Source organism: Dendrobates tinctorius, unplaced genomic scaffold (genome assembly GCF_039654945.1).
Source record: "Dendrobates tinctorius isolate UK_male_01 unplaced genomic scaffold, ASM3965494v1 ptg000058l, whole genome shotgun sequence".
NCBI lineage: Eukaryota > Metazoa > Chordata > Amphibia > Anura > Dendrobatidae > Dendrobates > Dendrobates tinctorius.
In genome coordinates, this window is record NW_027361726.1 from 20602019 (window position 1) to 20619125 (window position 17107).

A 17107-nucleotide genomic window follows, 5' to 3' on the forward strand; every position below is an offset into this window, starting at 1 on the left:
CCCACCATATCAGTATAATGTACCCCCATAGTGATATAATGCACCCCGTAGTAGTAAAATGCACCTCATAGGAGTGTAATGCATCCCCATAGGAGTATAATGCACCCCATAGGAGTATAATGCACTCCATAGTAGTATAATGCACTCCCAAAGTAGTATAATGCACTCCCATAGTAGTATAATGCAGGGTTCCCCAACTCCAGTCCTCAAGGCCCACCAACAGTTCATGTTTTCAGGATTTCCTTAGTATTGCTCAGGTGATAATTGCAATACTAGTAGTAGTATAATGCACCCCCATAGTAGATTAATGCACTGCCCAGGTAGTATAATGCACCCCCATAGTGTTATGCAGCCCCATAGCAGTTTAATGCACTCCCATAGTATTTATAAAGCACCCCATAGTAGTACAGTATAATGCATCCCCATAATAGTATATTGCACCCCATAGTAGTATAATGCATCCCCATAATAGTATAATGCACCCCCATAGTAGTTTTATGCACTCCCATGGTAGTATCCTGCACCCCGTAGTAGTAAAATGCACCCCATATTAGTATAATGCACCCCCATCCGTGCCCCATTTGCCACTACTGGTTTGTGTTCCTGTCTGCACTGCTTAGATTCATAGCACTTACACAAATGTTTGCTAATAGACAGGTGATGGTATGATCCAGACACAAAGTAATATGGCCCTGCCATCTCCACAGGTAGAACTTGAATTTCTTGTGAATCAATGCTAAATTTTTAAGAGATCTTCCACATGCCATGTCACTGTGCCATTTCTAACACTTGTGTCTTCTTATTTGGCAGAGGTCTTTATGTCTCAAGCACAGCAGTATCTAACCTGTATAAGACAAGAAACCGAGTCTCAGAGGGTCTCTGACATGGCATCCGTGGGCTTGGGTTCAAACATTTTAAAGCCATCCTGCAGGTGCATTGTGCAGAAAGTGAGTTATTTTTTTTTTTTACTGTTCCTGCCTTTATAGAAATGCATTGCTCAGCCGTGACCTTGACCTCCAATTCTAGATGATAGCATTAAGGAGGAAAGTCCTTACAATTATGTGTTCTAGAAGGAGCCTGCAGCAAATCCTGATCCTGACCAAATCAACCTTTATTGATGAGTAAAAAATATTCCTAAAGGACCAAATTAACAGTTAATAATGGTTACTGTGCAAGATGTTATAACATTTATCTTTTTCTAAGGTAAGATCTATCTGTCTATCTATCTATCTCTTGAGTTGCTGTTATTATACACAACTTTCCTCCTCCACTTCTCTACAAGGACACTGGACGTTCTGCCATTTCCATCCACTACATACCCCACCATTCCTCTATTATATTTGGTTACATTGCTTAGACAATGCACGGTGTTTCCGGCATTAGCCCATTGTGTCTCGGAGAGCAGCTGCTGTAGATCATCTGTCCACAGAGGAATCAGGTTCTTCAAACAATAGATATTGTCACTAGTAGAGAATGACTTTCAACAGCCAGGAATAATTCAAACAGTAACAGACACAAGTTTTAATTAACCTGCAACATTCCTGGATGATATCATCAGTGTTGTAAAACAGTGGAAAAAACTACTAAAATACTGCCCCCTATGTACAATAATCTAACTATTATAATATTGCTCCTAGGTACAAGACTATAACTACTATAATACTGTTCCTATGTACAAGAATATAACTACTATAATACTGCCCCTATGTACTAGAATATAACTACTATAATACTGCCCCTATGTGCAAGAATATAACTACTATAATACTGCCTCTATATACAAGAATATACAGTAACTGTCACGGGGTCCTTCTCTGGTATCACACAATCAACAGAGCAAGCGAAGAGTGAACAATTCCAAGACCTTTATTCAGGCAAAAATACGAAAAGGTCCATATTCAGTCCACCACACAAAGGATAAGATAGTCCAGAATAAGAATGCAGTCCAGTATCAGGATAAAATGTCCAGGGAAACGAGATTCCAAAACACTCTAGCACCAGAGGATAAAAATGGGTCCTTCTCTCTGAAATGCAGCCTTTTCACCATCTTGTCTCTACCGGAACTGACTTGTCCATCTGCCGTTCTTCCCCCCCACCCCCTTCCTTGTCCAGGGGTAGTCAAACAAGTTGCCTCCCAGAAGAGAACAAAGGGCCTTATCGATTAATGCACTACAGGGGGTCATCAAGAGACAGATACAGTGAGGCTGTAGACTTACAATGTTATAAGAAAAACACTATGAAAATAACTGGAATTGTTAAAAATAGGAATATACAAAAAATGACATCCACATAACATATCACACCATCACAACCTCTCCCCCCCCCCCCCCCATAATAAGTGAGCACGCCATGAGGTCTACACAGACCTCTGGCCTGCTCACTTTAGTCCACATTGCTCAGTTATTTATAATTCCTTGTACAGTGGCAGGGGTAGGTCGGCCTGGGGAGCCTATGGTTCTTCTTGTCGAGACAGTCCATCGCCGTTCTGGTGTTGGCTTCCTCGCTTGTATTGGATGGAGAAGCTGTAGGGTTGTAAGGACAAGCTCCACCGCAGCAATCTTCCATTGTCCCCTGATACGCGATTCAGCCATGTGAGGGGGTTGTGGTCTGTAACAATTGTAAAGTCTCTGCCATACAAGTAGGGCTGCAATTTTTTTAGCGCCCATACGATGGCAAGGCACTCCTTTTCAATAGTGGCATAGGCAACTTCCCGATCCAGTAGTTTCCGACTTGCAAAAGCAACAGGATGTTCTTCTCCGGCAGCGTTCACTTGGCTAAGTACTGCCCCAATCCCAAAGGTGGATGCATCTGTCTGCACGAGGAACCTGCGTTTATAATCCGGGGCAGCCAAGACAGGAGCAGTGACGAGGGCAGTCTTTAATGCTGAAAAGGCATCCTCACATGCCGTCGTCCACGTCACATTCCTAGGCATGTTCTTGCGGGTCAGGTCGGTTAGGGGCTTGGCCAAGGTGCTGAAATTAGAAACAAATTTGCGATAGTAACCAGCATTTCCTAAAAACGCAAGTAGCTGCTTTTTAGTCTGGGGTCTACACCAGTTGCTAATGGCTTCCACCTTGGCAGGCTCAGGCCTTAGTGTCCCACCCCCTACTCTATGCCCGAGGTACTGCACCTCAGCCATCCCTATTTGGCACTTATCAGGACGAATGGTCAGTACTGCAGTAAGGATACAGTCCAGCACTATGCCCAAGTGTTTAAGATGTTCCTCCCAGGTTGTGCTAAAAATGGCGATGTCGTCTAAGTAAGCACAGGCAAAGTCCTGACATTGTTGTAACAGTCGATCCACCAGTCTCTGGAAAGTAGCGGGGGCAGTTTTCATCCCAAAGGGCATTCCCAGGAACTCATAAAGCCCAAATGGAGTAATGAAGGCTGAGCGCTCCCGAGCGTCCTCCGTTAGGGGTATCTGCCAGTACCCCTTGCTCAAGTCTAACGTGGTCACAAATTGGGCACTGGCCAGACGATCCAATAGGTCATCAATCCTGGGCATGGGATAAGCATCACTCTTGGTGGCATCATTTAGTCGTCTGTAATCAACGCAGAATCGTGTTGTACCATCCTTCTTGGGGACCAGGACGACAGGAGAGGCCCAAGAACTGTGAGATGGCTGAATAACTCCCAGTTGTTTCATCTCCTCCAGTTCGTTCTTTATCATGCCTTGAACAGCCTCTGGAACCCGGTAGGCAGCCTGCTGGATGGGGCGTTGTCCGGGGGTTTCCACATGGTGACTGGTGAGAGTAGAAAGGAGAAAGCAGCAGCGCTCGGCCTTAGTACGGCGACAATATCGTCCTTTTGTATACCCGATAAATGGGAGCCCAGGGGCACTTGTTCCAGTGATCCTCCCGCTTGGGCAACCTGGAGGAGATCTGGGAGATACTCGTTGTCGGCAGTATCACTAGGGGGGTGGCAGACAGCTAGAACAGGCAGAGATCGGTCGTGGTAGTCTTTCAGCATGTTAATGTGGATGGTTTTCTGTCGTCGACCACTAGAGTCCAGGGCAATAACATAGTGTCATTAATTTTCTTGACAACCTGATAAGGGCCTTCCCACACTGCTTGAAGCTTGTTGGCAGGGGAAGCAGTAATCATGTCCTTCCATAAATTCCCGGTTCCTGGCATTACGGTCATACCAGGTTTTTTGTCTGGACTGGGCCATTCGCTGATGTTCTTTAGCGAAGGTAGCTAGCTGGGCGAGACGGTTTCTTAGCTCTAGAACATAGGGAACGATGGGCATTCCGGTATCTGAGATTTCTCCCTCTAAATGTTCTTTCAGAAGAGTGAGAGGCCCACGGACCTTCCAGCTAAACAGTAGTTCGAAGGGAGAGAACCCTGTGGACTCTTGGGGAACCTCCCGATAGGCGAAGAGGAGATGTGGCAGGTACTTTTCCCAGTCTTTTTCAACATCAACAAAAGCCCTCAGCATATTTTTTAGGGTTCCATTAAAGCGTTCACATAGTCCGTTGGTCTGCGGGTGGTATGGGGTGGTGCGAATGGCTCGAACACCACAGGTATGCCATAGGGACTGGACCAGATCTGACATGAACTGAGTGCCTTGATCCGACAATATTTCACTAGGAAACCCTACCTGGGTAAAGATGGTAACAAGGGCCTCGGCTACCTTTACTGCTGTAATACTGGACAGGGCCACAGCTTCAGGATACCTAGTGGCATAGTCCACCACGGTCAGGATATATTTTTTCCCCGACCTGCTGGGGTGGGCCAGAGGACCTATGATGTCGACGGCTACACGTTGAAATGGTTCCTCAATTATGGGCAGGGATTGCAGGGGTACCTTATGTCGAGGTCCTGGATGCCGCATTCGCTGGCACACATCACAGGTGCGGCAATAATGGGCTACCGACTGCGAGACGCCCGGCCAGTAAAAACTTTGGGTGAGTCTCTTTTCAGTCCTTTTTCTCCCTTGATGCCCAGCCAAGGGGACATCATGGGTCAGTTGAAGTAGCTGTGCCCTGTACTTCTGAGGGACAATGAGTTGCCTGGTCATTGCGTCAGGGTTGCCCTGGTCACTGCCCTTTGTTACACGATAATACAGTCCGTTTTCTCGAGTGAAGCCATCCCCATTATCTCCCATGTGCCCAGTTTCTGCCTTTCGCCTAAGGGCTGGTAAGGTAGTGTCACCCTCTATTTCTCTCCTAAACTCCTCTCTGTCCCAAGACTCTCCCAATGTAGTAGCAGCGAAAGTATTGCTTACCGACTCTGATGCGGTTCGTGGTGGTTGCTCCCCGGTGGGGTCCGAATGACGTAGTGCTTGAAGGGCCTGTAGTCGGGTGACTGCTCCCACAAATTGGCACTGTAACTCCCCAATGTCGTTCCCAAGGAGGATATCTGCAGGAAGTCCTCCCATAACTCCAATCCAACACAGTTTTTCTCCACAACCATAATCCAAACACACAGAAGCTCGCTGTATATATTTGCGGGCACCGCCCGCCAGGACAATGGGAATTCCCGGACCCTGGTAAATTGCCTCGGGTCGAACCACACGGGGGTCAGCGATAGTCAAGAATGCCCCCGTGTCTCTAAATCCTGACACTTTGTATCCATCAATAAAGACATCCTGCAGGTGGCGTTGCCGTTGCTCTGAGTAGCTAAAGGACAGAGGCCGGAGTCCGTACACTCCAGGAGGGGTATCTATGGTGCCGTGGTCGGTGGTCCACTCTGGTGGGGGTGGTGGTTGCTCTTCCTCAGGTGTGGTGGAATGTAGAAGATGCACTGGACGAGGTGGGGCTGCGTGGGGATCCCTCCGAATCCTGGAGGGACAGCCAGACTGCAAATGTGCAGGTTGCCCACACCCATAACACCTCCTCTCTGTGAGGTCTTGGTCGGAACTGTTGGGGCCTAGGATTGTGAGGCGTGATTGTCATCGGCTTGCGACTAGGTGGAAGGGCAGATATAATTGGAGGGGGACGGGGCGCGGGAGCAGGCCGTGGTTCATTGTCCAGAAGCCTCCTCCATTGCGGCCGGATAGTAAGGGCTTCATCGGCCAGGGCTGCAGCTCTATCCACGGTACACGGCGTGCGCTCCCGGACCCATTCCCGTACCTCTGCAGGGCACTTGGCAAGAAATTGTTCTATAAGGAACGCCTGTATAACATCTTCCACAGTAAAGGCGTTTTCTGCTTCCAGCCATCTCCGACATGCCTCGGACATCTTATGTGCATACATCCTAAACGATCCCCCCGTGGTGCATGGGAGGTCTCGGAACTTGGCCCTATATGAGTCTGGGGTGATAGCATGGTAATCCAGGATAGTCCGCTTTACAATGTTATAATCCCGATTCCGCAGTGCATCAGTGGTTCGGTAAGCCTCCGCCAAGCTTCCGTTCAAGAGCCCCACTAACAAACGCATCCAGCTAGAGTGGGGCACCTCCATCACAGCACACTGCTGCTCAAAGTCTTTGAAGAACCCCTCCACATCTCCAGAAGCCTCATCAAATGGCTTAAACTCTGTCCGGGTGATCCGTACAGGCTCCCGGATTGTAGGGGTTACACTCCACATTGCGTTACTCCCTTTTTCAAGCTCCATTGCTTCCTGTCTCCGCTGGGCCCGGCGGGCAGCCTCCTCCTTGTACTCCTGAGAGACGCCGGGGCCCAGAACTGCCATCTCTTCTTCTTCCTACACCAACCACTGGCTTTTCTGGATGGGGATCCCTGTCTCCAGTGCTCGTCCTTCAGACATCTGGGAGGAGGTGGCCAGGCTAGCGCCCACCAGTAGATCGATTAAGGCCTCTTTACTCAGTCCCTGGTAGTTCAGGCCCAGATCTCTGGCTCTCTCCTGTAAACTGCATACAGTCCAATTTCTGTACTCACTCTGTGGGTGGTTCTCCATTGGGTGACGCTCTGTTGATCCCACTGCTGCCACCAGTTGTGACGGGGTCCTACTCTGGTATCACACAATCAACAGAGCAAGCGAAGAGTGAACAATTCCAAGACCTTTATTCAGGCAAAAATACGAAAAGGTCCATATTCAGTCCACCACACAAAGGATAAGATAGTCCAGAATAAGAATGCAGTCCAGTATCAGGATAAAATGTCCAGGGAAACGAGATTCCAAAACACTCTAGCACCAGAGGATAAAAATGGGTCCTTCTCTCTGAAATGCAGCCTTTTCACCATCTTGTCTCTACCGGAACTGACTTGTCCATCTGCCGTTCTTCCCCCACCCCCTTCCTTGTCCAGGGGTAGTCAAACAAGTTGCCTCCCAGAAGAGAACAAAGGGCCTTATCGATTAATGCACTACAGGGGGTCATCAAGAGACAGATACAGTGAGGCTGTAGACTTACAATGTTATAAGAAAAACACTATGAAAATAACTGGAATTGTTAAAAATAGGAATATACAAAAAATGACATCCACATAACATATCACACCATCACAATAACTACTATAATACTGCTCCTATGTACAAGAATATAACTACTATAATACTGCCCCTTTGTACAAGAATATAACTACTATAATACTGCTCCTATGTACTAGAATATAACTACTATAATACTGCCCCCTATGTACAAGAATATAACTACGATAATACTGCTCCTATGTACAAGAATACAACTACTTTTATACTGCCTCCTAGGTACAAGAATATAACTATGATAATACTGCCCCTATTTACTAGAATATAACTACTATAATACTGCCCCCTATGTACAAGAATATAACTACTATAATGCTGCTTCTATGTACAAGAATATAACTACTATAATACTGCCCCTATGTACAAGAATATAACTACTATAATACTGGCTCTATATACAAGAATATAACTACTATAATACTACCTCTATGTACAAGAATATAACTACTATAATACTACCTCTATGTACAATAATACAACTACTATAATACTGCCCCTATGTACAAGAATATAACTACTATAATACTGCTTCTATGTACAAGAATATAACTATTCTAATACTACCTCTATGTACAAGAATATAAATACTATAATTCTGCCCCCTATGTACAAGAATATAACTACTATAATACTGCCCCTATGTACAAGAATATAACTACTATAATACTGCCCCTATGTACAATAATATAACTATTATAATACTGCTCCTATGTACAAGAATATAACTACTATATAATACTGCCTCTATATACAAGAATATAACTACTATAATACTGCTCCTATGTACAATAATATAACTACTATAATACTGCTCCCTATGTACAAGAATATAACTACTATAATACTGCCCCTATGTACAAGAATATAACTACTATAATACTGCCCCTATGTACAAGAATATAACTACTATAATACTGCCCCTTTGTACAACAATATAACTCCTATAATACTACCTCTATGTACAAGAATATAGAATCATATAATCGTAGAGTTGGATGGGACCTCCTGGGCCATCTGGTTCAACCCCCTGCTCAAAGCAGGATTCGCTAAATCATCCCAATCAGATGTCTGTCCAGCCTCTGTTTGAAGGCTTCCATTGAAGGAGAACTCACCACTTCCCGTGGCAGCTTGTTCCACTCATTGATCACTCTAACTGTCAAAAAGTTTTTTCTAATATCTAATCTGTGTCTCCTCCCATTCAGTTTCATCCCATTGCTTCTAGTCTTTCCTTGTGCAAATGAGAATAAAGTTGATCATTCAACAATGTGACAGCCCTTTAGATATTTGTAGACAGCTATTAAGTCTCCTCTCAGTCTTCTCTTTTGCAAACTAAACATTCCCAAATCCTGCAACCTTTCCTCATAAGACATGGTTTGCAGACCGGTCACCATTCTGGTCGCTCTTTTCTGAACTTGCTCCAGTTTGTTGATGTCTTTTTTAAAATGTGGTGCCCAAAACTGGACACCATATTCCAGATGAGGTCTGACCAAAGAGGAGTAGAGGGAAATAATGACTTCACGTGATCTAGACTTTATGCTTCTGTTAATACATCCTAGAATTGCATTTGCCTTTTTTGCTGCTGCATCACACTGTTGACTCATATTCAGTCTGTGATCTATTAGTATACCCAAGTCTTTTTCACATGTGCTGTTGCTTAGCCCTATTCCTCCCATTCTGTATATGCTTTTTTCATTTTTATTGCCCAGATGTAGTACTTTGCATTTCTCCCATACTGCCCCTATGTACAAGAATATAACTACTATAATACTGCTCCTATGTACAAGAATATAACTACTATAATACTGCCCCCTATGTAGAAGAATATATCTACTATAATACTGCCCCATGTACAAGAATATAACTACTATATTACTGCCTCTATGTACAATAATATAACTACTATAATACTGCCCCTTTGTACAAGAATATAACTACTATAATACTGTCCCCTATGTACAAGAATATAACTACTATAATACTGCCCCATGTACAAGAATATAACTACTATAATACTGCCCCCTATGTACAAGAATATAACTACCAGTACTATAATACTGTTCCCTATGTACAAGAATATACAGTGGGGAAAAAAAGTATTTAGTCAGTCAGCAATAGTGCAAGTTCCACCACTTAAAAAGATGAGAGGCGTCTGTAATTTACTTCATAGGTAGACCTCAACTATGGGAGACAAACTGAGAAAAAAAAATCCAGAAAATCACATTGTCTGTTTTTTTTTTCATTTTATTTGCATATTATGGTGGAAAATAAGTATTTGGTCAGAAACAAAATTTCATCTCAATACTTTGTGATATATCCTTTGTTGGCAATGACAGAGGTCAAACGTTGTCTGTAAGTCTTCACAAGGTTGCCACACACTGTTGTTGGTATGTTGGCCCATTCCTCCATGCAGATCTCCTCTAGAGCAGTGATGTTTTTGGCTTTTCGCTTGGCAACACGGACTTTCAACTCCCTCCAAAGGTTTTCTATAGGGTTGAGATCTGGAGACTGGCTAGGCCACTCCAGGACCTTGAAATGCTTCTTACGAAGCCACTCCTTCGTTGCCCTGGCGGTGTGCTTTGGATCATTGTCATGTTGAAAGACCCAGCCACGTTTCATCTTCAATGCCCTTGCTGATGGAAGGAGGTTTGCACTCAACATCTCACGATACATGGCCCCATTCATTCTTTCATGTACCCGGATCAGTCGTCCTGGCCCCTTTGCAGAGAAACAGCCCCAAAGCATGATGTTTCCACCACCATGCTTTACAGTAGGTATGGTGTTTGATGGATGCAACTCAGTATTCTTTTTCCTCCAAACACGACAAGTTGTGTTTCTACCAAACAGTTCCAGTTTGGTTTCATCAGACCATAGGACATTCTCCCAAAACTCCTCTGGATCATCCAAATGCTCTCTAGCAAACTTCAGACGGGCCCGGACATGTACAGGCTTAAGCAGTGGGACACGTCTGGCACTGCAGTATCTGAGTCCATGGTGGCGTAGTGTGTTACTTATGGTAGGCCTTGTTACATTGGTCCCAGCTCTCTGCAGTTCATTCACTAGGTCCCCCCGCGTGGTTCTGGGATTTTTGCTCACCGTTCTTGTGATCATTCTGACCCCACGGGGTGGGATTTTGCGTGGAGCACCAGATCGAGGGAGATTATCAGTGGTCTTGTATGTCTTCCATTTTCTAATTATTGCTCCCACAGTTGATTTCTTCACTCCAAGCTGGTTGGCTATTGCAGATTCAGTCTTCCCAGCCTGGTGCAGGGCTACAATTTTGTTCCTGGTGTCCTTTGACAGCTCTTTGGTCTTCACCATAGTGGAGTTTGGAGTCAGACTGTTTGAGGGTGTGCACAGGTGTCTTTTTATACTGATAACAAGTTTAAACAGGTGCCATTACTACAGGTAATGAGTGGAGGAAAGAGGAGACTCTTAAAGAAGAAGTTACAGGTCTGTGAGAGCCAGAAATCTTGATTGCTTGTTTCTGACCAAATACTTATTTTCCACCATAATATGCAAATAAAATGAAAAAAAAACAGACAATGTGATTTTCTGGATTTTTTTTTTCTCAGTTTGTCTCCCATAGTTGAGGTCTACCTATGATGTAAATTACAGACGCCTCTCATCTTTTTAAGTGGTGGAACTTGCACTATTGCTGACTGACTAAATACTTTTTTTCCCCACTGTAACTACTATAATACTATCCCCTATGTACAAGAATATAACTACTATAATACTACCTCTATGTACAAGAATATAACTACTATAATACTGCCCTTTTGTACAAGACTATAACTACTATAATACTACCTCTATGTACAGGAATGTAAATACTATAATACTGCCCCCTATGTAAAAGAATATAACTACTATAATGCTGCTCCTATGTACAAGAATATAACTACTATAATACTGCCCCTTTGTACAAGAATATAACTACTAAAATACTACCTCTATGTACAAAAATATAACTACTATATTACTGCCCCTATGTACAAGAATATAACTACTATTATACTGCTCCCTATGTACAAGAATATAACTACTATAATGCTGCTCCTATGTACAAGAATATAACTACTATAATACTGCCCCTTTGTACAAGAATATAACTACTATAATACCTCTATGTAAAAAAATATAACTACTATATTACTGCCCCTATGTACAAGAATATAACTACTATAATACTGCCCCATGTACAAGATTATAACTACTATAATACTGCCCCTATGTACAAGAATATAGCTACTATAATACTGTTCCTTATGTACAAGAATATAACTACTATAATACTGCTGCTATGTACAAGAATATAACTACTATATACTGCTCCTATGTACAAGAATATAACTACTATAATACTGCCCCTTTGTACAAGAATATAACTACTATAATACTGTCCCCTATGTACAAGAATATAACTACTATAATACTGCCCCCTATGTACAAGAATATAACTACTATAATACTGTCCCCTATGTACAAGAATATAACTACTATAATACTGCTCCCTATGTATATATAAGAATATAACTACTATAATACTGCCCTTTTGTACAAGACTATAACTACTATAATACTACCTCTATGTACAAGAATATAAATACTATAATACTGCCTACCTTTAGGCCAGGTTCAGATTGCGTTAGTGCTGTCTGATCAACGTATGCGTTAAACGGACTGCGCTAGCGCAACTGCCTTTTTTGGATCGCGTTATGCGATCCCGCTTGCGCAGATGCTTCATCTACGCTAGCAGTGATGGACCCTCGGACGCTGCAGACCGCATCGGGGGTCCGTCACAGAATGACAGCACATCGCTAGCACATGCCAATTATGACATGCGTTAGCAATGCGCTAGTCTATAGCAGTCTATGGGTGCGTTAATGCCGCTATGTAACCAATGCATTAAACGCACCCCCTTAACGCAATCTGAACCCAGCCTAACTGCTGGGTGATAAATCTGTGACTTGGGGTTTGCGTTGGGGCAATTATACATTGTAGTTTCCTCCTCTGATCTTGTGCACTGATTTCTTATTTCCAGTGATTTATCTATCATTGGGTATGGGGTGAAGTTCTCTTAGATTTGTCTTTTCAGTGATGACATCTCCCCCAGGTTCCTGGATTTGGGGAATACACAGAGTTATTAGTTCTTCTCTTCCAGTAACTTCTCCATATATGGGCTCCTTCTCAGGGCAGAAAAACAGTGATGCAATTGCAGGTTTAGCCCCTGTGCCAGTCTGGGGAGCTCATGCCCAGGGGCTTCACTCTGCAGACTGATGTAACAAGTGGAGATGGGTCCTGTAATCACCACTCTGGAAACCTGAGCTGTAGGGCTGAGTAATGGCTTGTCACTTCTGATCATGTGCTGCTCCAGAAATACACTGAAACTTCCAGACACAGGTTCACACAGAAGACCTGCAGCAGAGGGATCTGGAGGGGTGCACTGCAGGGGAAGTTTGTGAACCCTACATTCAGGGTTCTTCTTGTGAATTTTCAACATATTAAGGTAATGCATGGATGAATATTGAAACATTGTTACATATCTACCATGTGTAACAGGTAACACATAACAATGTGGTATTTACTAATAGAATGTATCAATCCTGAAACCTATAGCAACGCAGAAGTCCACTTCCCATTGATAATTGTGGGTGCTCAGTGTTGTTTTGCATATTTCTGAGCAATTATAGGCTTTATAAAACTTATCTGGATTGTATAGCCTTCATTTAAATGGTATAATTGATATTAATTTCTCTACACAGTGGTGTCAATTTATGCAAAGTCGCAACATAATCATCTATGTTCTATTGTCTGGGTGTTCCCATAGTAACATGCACTGCAGCAATCTTCCGTTTAGGGAAGACTTATAGTTTTATTCATCCTGAGCCTCCTGGTTCATGAACATAAAGCTGGAACTACAGAACTGATTGTTTTGCTACTCCGGAAAAGATAGGCTGGATAACAGCCCTTATAAACAAGATTTGGGAAGGAGAGGATACTCCATTTTCCAATATGTGCGGGGTGCACAATTGCTTTAGCTATAGCATTACAATATATACACTTATGCCATTGTAGTGCTGTATATGTGTAAATTTTGGTATGATGAGGTGAGGATCAGTAGGCGATGCTTATGTTGTGCCAGGTTCAGATTAATGTGCTGATACTTGACAAGTGTTTCCTCCAGATGACAGGCTGATACATGATTGATTGGGGCATCCTGTGAAACAGATGGGACGGAGGGGCTGTCTATGTGGAGAGAGCGGCACATTGGAAATCATGATGCTGAGATATAAAATTATCTGACCTCTGCAAAGCTCCAGAAACAGCTTACTGTGCCAGGACTAACCTGATAATCAAGGACAGGAACTGGCACCTGCAAATGGACATTCTGCATCCTTAGTGTCAGCAAGTGGTGATTCACCAGAATTGTGTGATGGCGGGTGAATTAGCAGGGCTGAATAAGTGCTTGAATTTTCCATCAGTTATTGTGACCCAATAACAGTACCCTTATGACTAATGCCAACCAGTGCCCCCAGTTACGGTGCCAGCTATCGTGACTCCAAGTATAATACCATATGTAATTCCCACATTATTTGTGTAACCAATAGTGCTCCATAGCTATATGCTTAAGTGCCCCAATGTGTATTAATAATAATAAATGTTATTTCTATAGCGCCGACATATTCCGCAGCACTTTACATTTCGGAGGCGTCTTGTACAGACAATAGACATTACAGCATAACAATAAACACATAGATCATCACAGATACCAAGAGGAATGAGGGCCCTGCTCGCAAACTTACAATCTATGAGGAAAAAAGGGGAGACACGAAAGGTGGGTGGTAACAGTTGCCCTGATTGTATGGACCAGCCATAATGTTAAGTGTGTAACAGTACAGACACAGAGGACTAATGGATGCATAAAGCATGTGGGAACATGATGCGGGGAACCTGGTTATGGTAAAACTTTTGGCTGTGCCACACAGGGATAGATTAGGTTAATGTGTTGAGGCGATAGGCCAGTCTGAATAAATGCGTTTTCAGGGCACGCTTAACATTGTGGGGATTGGGGACTAATTGTATTGACCTGGGAAGTGCATTCCAAAGAATTGGCGCAGCACGTGTATAGTCTTGAAGTCGGGAGTGGGAGGTTCTGATTATTGAGGATGCTAACCTCAGGTCATCAGCAGAACGGAGGGCGCGGGTAGGATGGTATACTGAAACAAGGGAGGAGATGTAGGGTGGTGCTGAGCCATGGAGGGCTTTGTGGGTGAGGGTAATAAGTTTGTACTGGATTCTGGAGTGGATGGGTAGCCAGTGTAATGACTGGCACAGGGTAGAGGCATCGGTGTAACGATTGGCGAGGAATATTATCCTGGCAGCTGCATTCAAGACAGATTGGAGGGGGGCGAGTTTGGTAAGAGAGAGACCGATTAGAATGGAGTTACAATAGTCGAGACGAGAATGAATAAGAGAAACAGTAAGAGTTTTTGCAGAGTCAAAAGTAAGAAAACGTTGAATTCTAGAGATGTTTTTGAGGTGCAGATGACAAGAGCGAGCCAGTGATCGAATGTGGGGGGCAAAGGAAAGCTCGGAGTCAAGTATGACCCCAAGACAGCGGGCATGTTGCTGGGGAGTAATAGTAGAACCACACACGGAAATGGCAATGTCGGGTATAGGTACATTAGTAGAGGGAGGAAACACAAGGAGTTCAGTCTTTGACAGGTTCAGTTTCAGATGTAGTGAGGACATGATGTTAGACACAGCGTTTAGACAATCGCCGGTGTTTTCTAGAAAGGCTGGCGTGATGTCAGGAGAAGAAGCGTATAATTGGGTGTCGTCAGCATAGAGATGGTACTGGAAACCAAATCTACTGATTGTTTGACCAATAGGGGCAGTATACAAAGAGAAGAGGAGGGGGCCTAGAACCGATCCTTGAGGAACCCCAACAGTAAGGGGAAGGTGAGAGGAGGAGGAACCGGCAAAAGATACAGTGAAGGAGCGGTCAGAGAGATAGGAGGAGAACTAGGAGAGAACGGTGTCCTTGAGGCCAATGGAACGGAGCATAGTGAGGAGGAGCTGATGATCCACAGTGTCGAATGCTGCAGAGAGATCCAAGAGAATTAGCATGGAGTAATGACCATTTGATTTAGCTGTTAGTAGATCATTAGAGACTTTAGTGAGGGCAGTTTCAGTAGAATGTAAAGAGCGGAAACCGGATTGGAGAGGGTCGAGAAGAGAGTTTTCTGAGAGATAGCGGATATTGCAGGTCAGAATGCCCCTATAAGTGGCTGCTAGAAGCCCATGATCAGTGCCACCAGCCAACGGATATTATTAACTAGAGTCTGCCATGCTTAATGATAGCAAGGATGCTCCCATAAATAGTGCCAGCTAGAGTGCCCGTGAAACGTGCCAGCTAGAGTGCCCGTGAAACGTGCCAGCTAGAGTGCCCGTGAAACGTGCCAGCTAGAGTGCCCGTGAAACGTGCCAGCTAGAGTGCCCAGGAAAAGTGCCAGCTAGAGTGCCGGAGAAAAGTGCCAGCTAGAGTGCCCGGGAAATCTGCCAGCTAGAGAGCTCGGGAATAGTACTAGCCAGAGTGCATGGGAAAAGTGCTAGCTAGAGTGCCCGGGAATAGTACTAGCCAGAGTGCCCGGGAAAAGTGCCAGCTAGAGTGCCCAGGAAAAGTGCCAGCTTGAGTGCCTGGGAAAACTGCCAGCTAGAGAGCTCGGGAATAGTACTAGCTAGAGTGCCCTGTAAATGTGCCGGCCTAGAGTGAGCAGTAAAAGTGCCAGCCAGAGTGACTCGTTGGTAATACTATTCTTTGTTAATAGCGTTAGTCAGAATAGCCATGAAAATAGCAATGTCATAGTGAGCCAAACTAGAGTGCCAAGGATCTAGTACCAGCCTGGATGCCCCTATGATCAGTACGAGCAGAGCAACCTATGCATATTTTAACCAGAGTGCCCCATTTTTAGTGCCACCCAGAATGCACCCAAGAGTGCTCCCTCCTGCCAGAGTGCTCTCGTTAATAGCCTCTCAGCTCAGTCCACCTGTGGCCATAGTCCTATACTGCGTGATGACATCATATACATGCCAAGTGACATCACTAGCACTTCGGCCATATCCATATGTGTTCTGTACAGTTTCGTGAAGTTTTTGGAACTTTTCATTTTCTAGCCAATGTTGTTTCCAAGTCTTATTTTGGAGGTTTAGGGGAGATGTCCCACAGTGCCTCCTAGTGACCGTCCTGTCACTACACGTCAGATACAGAGGTCCTTGCGCTACAATGAAAGCTGCACATAGCCTGAGTGCAGGGCGGACAAACCATTGGTGCAATCGGGGCATTTCCACCTCCAGAACAGCAGGCAGCTCCTGTCACAAGCGCCTTATTGGACTGCAGATGCCCTATATATGCACAGGGGCCATGCCTGCATGGGGGGCAACAATGAGTGACATCTCCTGTCCTCTGGGGTGAGGGCTTCTAACATTGAGGATTATAACGTTTTGATTCTCCATGGTCCTCTGCTCTGACAGTAAAGTTACCGAAGATCAGTACCGCATCATACTCATCAGTGACTACTACTTACATCATGGGCAGGCTTGACCGCACTAACGAGATCACATGATTGGACAAACCACTGACCTCTACAAGAAGCACAATGGTCTCCTGAAATACTCGTCTCTTAGACATCACTCACCCAATTGTGAGCTCTC

At 44.3% G+C, this 17107-nt stretch overlaps 2 protein-coding genes across 5 annotated transcripts in view; one reads left to right on the forward strand and one right to left on the reverse strand.

Moving 5' to 3' along the window:
• Window positions 1-17107, forward strand: part of ASB2 (ankyrin repeat and SOCS box containing 2) — a 92091-nt gene that overhangs the window by 37248 nt on the left and 37736 nt on the right. For 3 of the 4 annotated variants that reach the window (XM_073578093.1, XM_073578092.1, XM_073578094.1), the window contains one exon: window positions 811-947. The gene's annotated coding sequence lies outside the window, so the exon portion shown is untranslated. Of the gene's footprint in view, window positions 1-810; window positions 948-12653; window positions 12900-17107 lie in introns of those variants that run through there. The other variant, XM_073578095.1, reaches the window with a different exon arrangement.
• The window catches only part of CCDC197 (coiled-coil domain containing 197), a 91647-nt gene that overhangs the window by 36939 nt on the left and 37601 nt on the right, over window positions 1-17107 (reverse strand). The gene's annotated exons all lie outside the window — the stretch shown is intronic.